The 10,620-nt window shown below is 38.6% G+C and overlaps 1 non-coding gene across 1 annotated transcript; it reads right to left on the reverse strand.

The window, feature by feature from the left end:
- Positions 1 to 9,926: 9,926 nt before the first annotated feature.
- Positions 9,927 to 10,063, reverse strand: LOC115068220. Its single transcript, XR_003847592.1, has one exon. It is a non-coding gene; the product is annotated as a small nucleolar RNA SNORA2/SNORA34 family (small nucleolar RNA).
- Between the last annotated feature and the right edge of the window lie 557 nt (positions 10,064 to 10,620).

The raw sequence follows: 10,620 nt of genomic DNA on the forward strand, positions 1-10,620 counted from the left end.
GAGGACCTCATCCCAGCATCATGCCTTCTCCATCAAGGTAGTTGATATTCCTTCAACTGTGAGCAAAATAAGTCTTCCTTCCCTTATATTATTTCTTGTGATATATTAAATCACAGCAATGTGAAAAGGAGCTAATACACATCACATCTTTTGCTCCAATCATATGTTGACATTGTTGTCCATTCTTCAACCAAAATTGTTTATTCTATGGCTTTGAATTTCCATTTCTAAAGGCTCCAATATCACATAAAATGTGATTAAATTCATTTTCTGTGCTGTTCTCTTATCATTCTGTCTTCTGTTATGAGTCCATGACTCTTATGATGGGTGAGAAAAGGTTTCATAACTTTCTTCCCCTATGGTGTCCACTCCTAAAGTTTCATCCAATTGCCCCTTTGCCTAGCATACCGCATATTCATTCAGTCTCCAAATTTTTCTTACCAGACCTCTGACTAATTGGTTTAGTCATTTGTTACTGCTCATGAAACTGTGTATATTCATTTCCACCTTAAGCTATTTCTCTCCACGTGAAATGCACGGATAGGTGCACTGCAAAAAGTTCAACTGATGAGAAAAATTTACTGTTAATGTTGTCTTCCATTACCACCTCTGTATGGGACTTTAATGCAATAGCAGTTGATATTCAGTTTATATCTGTATATTGAGCCAAAATACTTTTTCCCTTCCCTGACACCTTGCTTCTCATAGGGAACACTCTCCTACTATTGTAGTGACTGTAGGTATGAGCTGAGAGAAAGAAACCAGTGTAACATTAATAGGTGTAGCATGTAGTTCAACACCATCAGCTCATGCAGCTAACTTGGTCCTGTTAATACCCAATATAGGATAGACTACATCCAAATTAAGATATATTACTGAATTCTCCATCGAGAGAAAGAGAGGCAGTCTTTCAAATAATATGTAGTTCTCCATTGTTAGTTGCATGATTTTCTTATTACGACATGCCGTAAACTCTATACTGTATTTTCCCGTTTCCTTTCTTATTTTCCCCCTTCTGTTCTAGGGTGTGATACAGGGCATTGTTCGTGTTAGGTAAATGCTACACTACTGAAACAAACAGTCTGTTTTTATTTGTGTTTTGTCTTGTTTATTTTTTGAGACATTGTCTTACTATTTAGCTCTGGGTGCACTTACACCCATGTAGGAAATATACATATAAAATTTAAAAATCATAATAAATAAAATAATGTTTTAAAGTTGTGATCCTCCCAACTCAGCATCCTGAGTGCTGGGATTTCAGATGTACAGCACCACATCTGATTTCACATTTTGCTTTTACATCAGATACAGCTAGTACCACTGAGTCTGAGGCTGCATGGTAAATGAACTAGAGCTGTAGTCTCAACAGTGGAATTTGCTACCTGAAGACCCCAAGGAGACCCACTAAACACTCTGTTTCCTTGTTTGTGGTAGAGCAGGCAAGATGTAGCAATGTATTGTCAACTTTGAATGGGATAGCCCTGTACTAAACCAAGAATTAATCTAAAAAATTACCAATTTAACAGGCCCCTGAGACTTGGTATCCTACCTAGCACATACTGTAGGGCAAATATCTTCCCAGGAGGTTCAGTAGACTTGCTACATCTCATGCTTTCTGTTTAATAACATATCGATAGATTGGACCAATGTAGAATTCTGTAGGCCATCCAAACGACTTAGATTTCTTTAGATCATGTAATGACAGGATGAGAGAATAAGAGTAAAATTTTGTATTGTCACTTCTCCCACATAAATGCAAACTTCTTTTGCACCCCCTTCCTAATAAGAACAGATAAGAATATTCTTGTCACATCAATGACTACATACAATGTACCAAAAACTACACTAATGTGGCTTAGTAAAGATACTATTTCCAGATCAGCAAATGTGTTTGGTGCTACTGACAGACTGAGTTTACCATAGCCCACTATAATCCTTCAGCACATAATTATTTCTTCTAGTTGGCATTCTGGTGAATAAATGAGTGTCTGGAAAGGTTGCCAACTCTTGTATCCTTCAGATTTTTAAGGGCGGTGCTAATCTCTGCCATTCCTCAGAGGTGCAATTTTATTTTTGATTTACTGCTCCAGCTGGGTACAAGGGAATGAGAATGTGATTCCGTGACTTGTATTTAGCCCTCTCACTAGGGTAGTTCTTACAGTCTAGGACAAAGTCTCAATGTCAGAATTCTTCCAACTATTGTGTACACCCATTCTAATTAGAGAATTCGGTGCTGGGGGTGGGACCATAAGGGAAATCCATAGAGATTGTAGACCTACTCCGATTTAATCTAGGCCAAGGCTCCATTTATTAGCTGACCCAACAGAAGAGCTATGGCAATGCTTCTGGTTTCCAGGTATCATTGTTGAGTGATCCTAAGAAATATCAAAGTACTTGGGTATTTCTTCCCGGTGTATAATTGATTCAGATATATGATCTTAAATTCCTTCAGTGAAGGACTGAAGGAATCCGTACAGGTTTTCTTCTGCATGTTTCAGTGTTCAATATGAGAATGCACTCAGGGCTGAAAACTGGACAAGAGTTCCTAACTTTTCATTAGGGTGGCTGCCCTTTCTAAGCATCTGTGATTTATTTTCTGTTGTTATGTCAATAAACAAATCTTGTTTGGTGGCTGGAGAGATAGCTCAGTCCTTAAGAACACTGACTGTTCTTGCAGAAGACCCGGGTTCGAATCCAAGCATCCACATGGCAGCTAACAACTATCTGTAACTCCAGTTCCAGGGGATCTGACAGCCTCTTCTGTCCTATTCGGGCATTGCATGACACGGGTGCACCTACCTACATGAAGGCAATACACTCATACATATAAAATAAAAATAATAAATAAAATATTTAAAGAAAAGAATCTTGTTTGATTCCCACATCTCTTACTCTCAGAATGTCATGTTCTACTAATCATCTCCATAGATTTCTACAGATCAGGAGCCTTGATTCTACTGTGCTGAATTTGCTGCTCAGTACAACAGTCACACGTACATGCCCCCTGATCATAAATCACTATCATCCAGTCTCTATTATTTCCAGATCTTCCCATTCCTTTGCCATCTAGTAGCCAAATTCTGCAACATTTTTTACTGCTAGTCTTAGTCTACATAGGACAGGCAGTAAACTTCTTAGTAATGCTGGTGTGCTGCTCACCAGCACATGCCCCCTTGATTCAATAAATGGACTGTTTTCTGCATCTTCCTGTGCCAAATGTTTGGCTGGTGGATTTTTAGAATTGCAATGTATGTTCTTCCATTGATTTCACAGATTATGGAGATTTCTGATTTCTTCTATCCACTTCCATAAACTTTCTGACATTTTTCTTGTATGCTGATGATCACTTTCCCCAACTTTCTAAGAGTCATGATGACAGCCTGTTAGCATTGCCTTTCCATAGTCCTTGGAAAGTTCAATCCTTTATTATAAGACAGTTATGTTATCCTATGTTACTAAACTCTCATTTTCCCATTTATCATGCCAGTTCATGTTTTGTTCCACTTCATCTACCATATTCAAGATACAATCCAATATATATTCTCCAGAATCCCACTAATAAATATTAGGTCCTTCATTTCCTTTCATACACATCACTTTCCTCTTTCAAAATGTTCAGCATTTGCTCAAGCAGGTAATACTTTAACTTGGTTTTAGTTATGGGTGTCATGGGTGAAAAGGGAAGTAAGGGTAGTAGATTTCTAAAACACAGAAATATCTGTAACATTGTCCAACTAAAGCATAGCACTATACTTTAACAAGGGAGCATAAACCATTTTTGTAGGCCCAGAAATTCCAGAAGAGTCAAGGAAATCAAGATATTAGAGTCCATTAACCCCAATGCTCCTACCCCATGCCATAAGCTCCTCCTATTTCCTATTAGTACCTTGGCAGAGATAACTCACAGGAGTTTGAGAATTCAACATTCTGTGGAGCTGTGAGGTCCTTATAATTAACTCCTACCTTTGTTTCAGCTTCTATCAAAAATGCCTGAGAGCTTTCTATGTTGCCAAATATAGTTCACATTCACAGTCCACCTTTATTCACTTCCAGGATCGCCTCACCCTCTCATTGTCCTTGTCCAAGGCACTGATAGCATCTGGCCAAAGCTACTCAGTTTCCTAGTACTTAGAATGAATGAATACTTCATCCAAATAGTCAAACATAAAAATATTTCCCCCAGGGCTGGAGAGATGACTCATTGGTTAAGAGTACTGACTGCTCTTTCAGAGGACCTGGGTTCAGTTCCCAGCACTCACACGACAGCTAACAACCATCTGTAACTTCAGTTCCAAGGGGTCTAACACCTTTTTCTAACCTCCATAGGCATTGTACAACAGGGGTGTGCCTACCTACATGCAGGCAATACACTCATACACATAAAATAAATTAATAAATATTTTTATATACCATTTCTCACGCCAAGGCACTCTGTGACTCTGATACCCATCCTAGGTTACAGCTGATAGACTAATTTCACTCTTGCAGATTTCCAAAAGGTAATATCCACTTACTACCAGAGAAATGGTTTTCATTCCAAGCTGGCTGCTGGGGAATCCAACTCCAGAGTCTTGGTTTGGAATGTTTTTATAAGCTGATTCATAGAATCCAGTCACTAGAAGATATATGTGAAATGAGATGGCAAATGGAAGAGTTAGTGAGGAGAAAGTCCTCTCAAAAATAAAACTTCTCAGAGAACTGAGAAAGCAAGATGGGATCCAGGGAAGGCTTGAACTGCCCCGCAGGTTCTGCAGGGACTTCAGCTAATCCAACAGTGGGTCTAGGCTTGGCATGGCCTCTAAAAGTTGTCCTGAAGATTGCATAGATACGTTTAAATTGAATTAAACGTTCTATAATGTACAAATGTATTAAAATATCACATGGTACTTGATTATGATGCAAGTTTAGTTTTTGTGTCAGTCAAAATAAAAACAAAAAAGAATTTTAATGAAAATAATATTTTTTAAGATTGCAAGTTTCTCACAAAATTGAAGACTTTTTTAGTGTAATTAACAATTGCCATGAACTGAGGCAAGGATGCCATGGCCTGCAGAGTCATTGAAGGTCAAGTGCTCTCCAGAAAGAGGACGTAACTCTGAGCAAAATGGTCCATTTGGGATGAGGCCAGATTCTCAGGAGGACGTAGCTGTGAGTCATTAACAGCCCAAATCCATAGCAGCAGCAAGTGACAATTTCAGGACTGAATGAGGAGTCTGGGTGGCATATCACACAATTTACTATAATCTCCACTCTTTGGGTTGATGGTAATGGCTATATGGAATTCAGAGAAAGATATAAATAGGCTGATTTAATGGAGGGAGTCTTTCCTGAATAAACTGTTCCACATTATCGTCATGTGCCATGTCTCTCTTAAAAATTTCACAGGAATAGAGAGAATTGTAATCGGAGATGAGAAGAAAAAGAAAAATATTAGGTGAACATTGCAGTATTATCTTTCAGGAAATTACCACTCTTTAAGTACAATTAAATTGGTGGCAGGGAGAATGCTAATAGCCTTTGGCATGCTATAGATGTAGCTCTGCATTTTTTTAGTCAACGGTGAAGTTCAACTGCTCTTTGTCTTCTGGGTACTTCTGGCATATATCACTAATATAGAGAAAATACTCACCTTGAAATAGAAGCATATCTGTACACATGCCATTGTTTAGCTGTGGTTGGTTCTCTAAAGGTTGATGTGCTAGAAGCTTAATGCCCAGTGTGATAGTGTTGAGGTGATGGAGGGGCCTACTAAATATCAATAGGATGATCCATTCTCTTGAATAGATTTTTGTTGTTTCTTAGGAGTGGGTGAGCTATGATGTGACCATATTAGTCTTCATGAGACCAAGTCCTTACAAAGCAAGAGGCCACTCCATGTGCTTCAACAGTTCAGCAATGGATTATTCCCTTTTCAATTATCTAGCATATTATGACAGAGAACCTTTGGGAGGATAGCAGTGCTATGCTTCTTAAACCCTCCAGTCAACAGAATCATGAGTCAACTAAACCAAGTTTATCATTGCTCAATGTCACATATTTTGTTATAGCAACAAAATCTGGTCAAAGGCTATGCATTATTCAGATCATATATTAATCTAATGTCTCTTCTTGCATTAATTCTATCTTTAAAAGTAGTTCTCATGGGCTGGAGAGATGGCTAAGTGGTTAAGAGCACTGACTGCTCTTGCAGAGGACCAGAGTTCGATTCCAAGCACCCACATGGTGGCTACGAACTGTCCTTAACTCCAGTTCCAGGGGAATCCGAAGCGCTCTTCTGGCCTCCAAGGCATTGCACAACACGGGTGCACTCACATATATGCAGACAATACACTTATACACATAAAACAAAAGTAGTTCTCATGTGGAAGTAATTCATTCATTCATTTAAAAATGCCAATGGCATACCTATTATATATCAGGTACTAGGTGCTATGGATATATCGTTTCAAAAGTAGACACCATCTTCAAGAAAAGTACATTCTAAAAGACTTGGGGAGATAACAAATAAGGAACAAATAAAGAAATTTCAATAGGTATAAATGATGAAATGTGAACAAAAGAGTAACATGGTAGCTATGTGTAGTGAGGAGGGGACAGTTGCTGTATATAATGTGGTCAGGATGGCCTGTTCTGAGGAGGTGGTTCTTGAGACCAAAGAACCAAATGAAATGGATCTAGTCATGTAAGTATCTTAGAGGGGGAAGTTCATTCATGCTGAGATCAGAGTCCAGTGAGGAAACATGCTATGAGGAGGTCTGAAGGCAGTGGGATTCAACCAAACAGAAAGAATACCCTGTTATAGGAGTGACCTTGGCATGACCAAGAATCAAGAATGCTGGGTAAGTCAAACAAGTAAGACAAAATAAGATTTGAGACAAAATGTTGATGATTACTTGGTATCCTGGAAGCCACGGCAAATAATTTACTTTGAAGTTAAAGACAATGGGAAGGCATCAGCCAATTTTGAGCAGAACAATAGTAAACTTACTTCTTATGCTTAAAATGAATAACTCTGGAAACTCTGTATAAACCGGACTACCAAAACTCAAGAATGAAAACAGAAGAGTCAGTCAGCAAATTATAGTATTAATTCAGGAAGAATGGTGGTGACTCATAGCAGGTTAGCAACCATGGAAATGATGTGAATTTATCAGACTCTGGCTGTATTATGAATGTGGATTAAAAACATTTAGTAATAGGCTAGATGGAGGAAGTGAGAGGACTTGGATTGGCAACACTATAACTATGGTGCAAATATCAAGTAATAATTTAGACAATAAGTAGATTGCAGGACAAAATTACTGAGAGACAAATGAGCAAGTTTCCATAGTCCTCAAAAGTGTAAAGAGGGGCCACTGGAGAAATGGTTCAGTGATTAAGAGCATTAACTGCATGCATTCATGATAAAAGTTCTAAAGGGAACTGGACTGGAGGGAATGTACCTCAACATAATTAGAGCTATATACAACAAACCCACAGACAACATCATTCTACATGGAGAAAAACTGGAAACATTCCCATTGAAATCAGGAACCAGACAAGGATGTCCACTATCCCTACTCCTTTTCAATATAGTACTTAAAACTCTTGCTAGAACAATAAGACAAGAGAAGGAAATTAAAGGAGTACTAATTGGAAGACATCAAATTATCCCTTTTTGCAGATGATACTATACCTAAGAGAGCCCAAAAATTCCACCAGAAAACTCTTAGAACTGATCAACACTTTCAGTAAAGTGGCAGTTTACAAAACTAATCTACAAAAATCAGTACCCTTTGTATATACCAATAATAAGCAATTCGATAAAGACTACAGGGAAACCTTCCCATATAAATAGCTGCAAAAAAGTAAAATATCTTGAAATAAACCTGACAAAAGACATCAAATATCATCACAACAAAAATTTTTAATCTTCAAAGAAAGAAATTGAGGAAGACACCAGAAGATGGAAGGACCTCCCATGCTCATGGATTGGAAGAATTAATATTGTAAAAATGACCATCTTACCAAAAGCAATATATAGATTCCATACAATCCTAATTAAAATCCCCATGACATACATCACAGAATTGGGAAAAAATCCTTAAATTCATATAGAAGCACAAAAGACCCTGGATAGCCAAAGCAACCTTGAGCTCAAAGAGTAATGCTGGGGGGATTGCTGTACTAGATCTCAAAGTATACTATAGAGCTATAGTCATACAAACAGCATGGTACTGGCACAAAAAAGACACATAGATCAACAGAACATCATTGAAGAGACCTAAACCCAAGTACATGCAATTTCAGCCACTTGATATTTGACAAAGGTCCCAAGAACACACAATGGAGGAAAGACAGCATCTTCAACAAATGGTGCTGGCAAAACTGGATCTCCACCTGTTGAAGAATGAAACTAGATCCTTATCTTTCACCTTGCACAAAAGTCAACTCCAAATGGATCAAAGGCCTCAATGTGAAACTCAAAACACTGAAACTGTTAGAAGAAAATATTGGCAATAACCTACAAGGTATAGATATAGGAAAGGACTTTCTAAATGGGACACTAGTTGCTCAGGAATTAAGGTCAACAATCAACAAGTGGATCCTCATTAAACTAAAAAGCTTCTATACACAAATATAAGCAATCAAGAAAGTGAAGAGAAAACCCAGAGAAAAAAACTTCACCAGTGACACATCCAGCGAGGATTAACATCCAGAATATATGAAGAACTCAAAAAATAAAGAACCAAGAAAACAAATGACCCAATTAAAAATAAGCTAAAGATCTAAACAGAGTTCTCAAAGGTAGAAATAAAGATGACTAAGAAACATCTTAAAAAGTGTTCAACATCATTAGCAATTAGGGAAATGCAAATTAAAACCACCTTAAGATTTCATCTTACCCTAGTCACTCTGACTAAGATCAAGAGAACAAATGATATCAAATGCTGGTGAGAATGTGGGGAAAAGGGAATGCTCAGGGACTTTTGCTGAAGAGGTTGGTGGAAAGAATGTAAGAACTAGAGGAAGGTTTGGAGTGTTAACTAGAAGTGTCCTCTGGCCACTGCCTGCAACCTATAGTCACACCTCCTTTCCATGCTCAGAAGTCAAGGGGGGAGTCAACCCTCTCACCCAATCAGTCAACCGTAGCTGCATGTGGGGGTGGGGCTAAGGATATATAAGCTGAGAATGCCATTGAGGCACCTCTCTTTCCATTTTGTGGGGCTGTTGGGAAGTGAAAGGGTCTATATTTTAGTGTAGACTTTCCAATGCAGCCATAAATGAGGGGAAGGGGTGCCACATTTCTGTAAATAAATCCCCATCCTATGCTCTGTTAGCAAGCCCAATAAACTCATTAAGATTCCCCCCCCCCAAAAGTAGTGTAAAACTAGAAATGAATAAAGGTAGCACTGGTAATATTTAATATGAAAAAAAAAAAAGAGCACTGAGCACTGGCTGCTTTTGCAGAGGATCCAGGTCCAAGTTCAGTTCTCAGCACCCACATGGTGTCTAACACCCATCCATAATTCCAGTTCCAGGACCTCCAACAACCACTTCTGGCTTCCATGGGTGCACTTACATATATGAAAGCAAAACCCTCATACATATAAAAATTTTAATCTTTCTCTCTCTCTCTCTCTCTCTCTCTCTCTCTCTCTCTCTCTCTCTCTCTCTCTCTCTGTTTTGAGACAGGATCTCCTTGTACCCTGAATGACAGCACACAGAAATTCAGTGATATAGGGAGTAATTTCTCTTACTGAAGATGATCTTATTCACAGTTTGCTTCTATGATTGGCCAAAGCCACTGTGTTATGTTTTCATTGACTGTATTGAGAATTAATTCGTTTTGTCAAAACTGCTACTAGAGTTTACACTTGGTACACATAAAGACACCCTTATCTCCCTTTGTCAAACTCACTTGATGGCACTTTCCCCCCCCCCCCACATGTTTCTTTCTAATGAATTGACCATTATACTTCCAAATTTCTGAAATGGCCAACAGACCATAGAAAGGCATTTCTTTAGGCACCACCTTGAAACTAACAGCTTCAACAAACTATTGGCCTTGATTCAGGGCCAAGACGGCACTTTTAAAATGTTTTATTTATTGTTTTATTTTATGTGTATGAGTGTATCGCCAGCATGTATGTAAGTACACCCATGTCATGCAATGCCCACAAAGGTCAGAAAAGAGTGTCGGATTCCCTTGGCACTGGAGTTACAGACAGTTGTTAGCCACCATGTGGATGCTGGGAATTGAACCAAGGTCTTCTGCAAGAGCAGTCAGTACTCTTAACCACTGAGCCCTCTCCAGCCTCTTGGTAACATTCTTAAGTGATGATGACTGTTATAGTGCTTCAACACAAAGTTATGCCTAAAGCTGTTGTACTATCTACACATACTACATAGGTATAGAAGAAGAGTAAGCATAGCTCCAACTGCATCTGTGGATGGACACCTGCCTTATATTGGTCCTTTTGCACTTCACAGGCAGGAGGCTATTCTAAAAACAAAGCTTTCCCACAGGTGATGGTCTGAAGCACAATGGATTTCTTTTGTGGAACTAGTCACAGAGAAATCCTTCCTGTGTGCTTCTATACTCAGACTGAAGTTGATGTAAACTGCTGACGCACAGCA

The sequence above is a fragment of the Nannospalax galili genome, unplaced genomic scaffold (genome assembly GCF_000622305.1).
Source record: "Nannospalax galili isolate Female #2095 unplaced genomic scaffold, S.galili_v1.0 scaffold167, whole genome shotgun sequence".
Taxonomy (NCBI): domain Eukaryota; kingdom Metazoa; phylum Chordata; class Mammalia; order Rodentia; family Spalacidae; genus Nannospalax; species Nannospalax galili.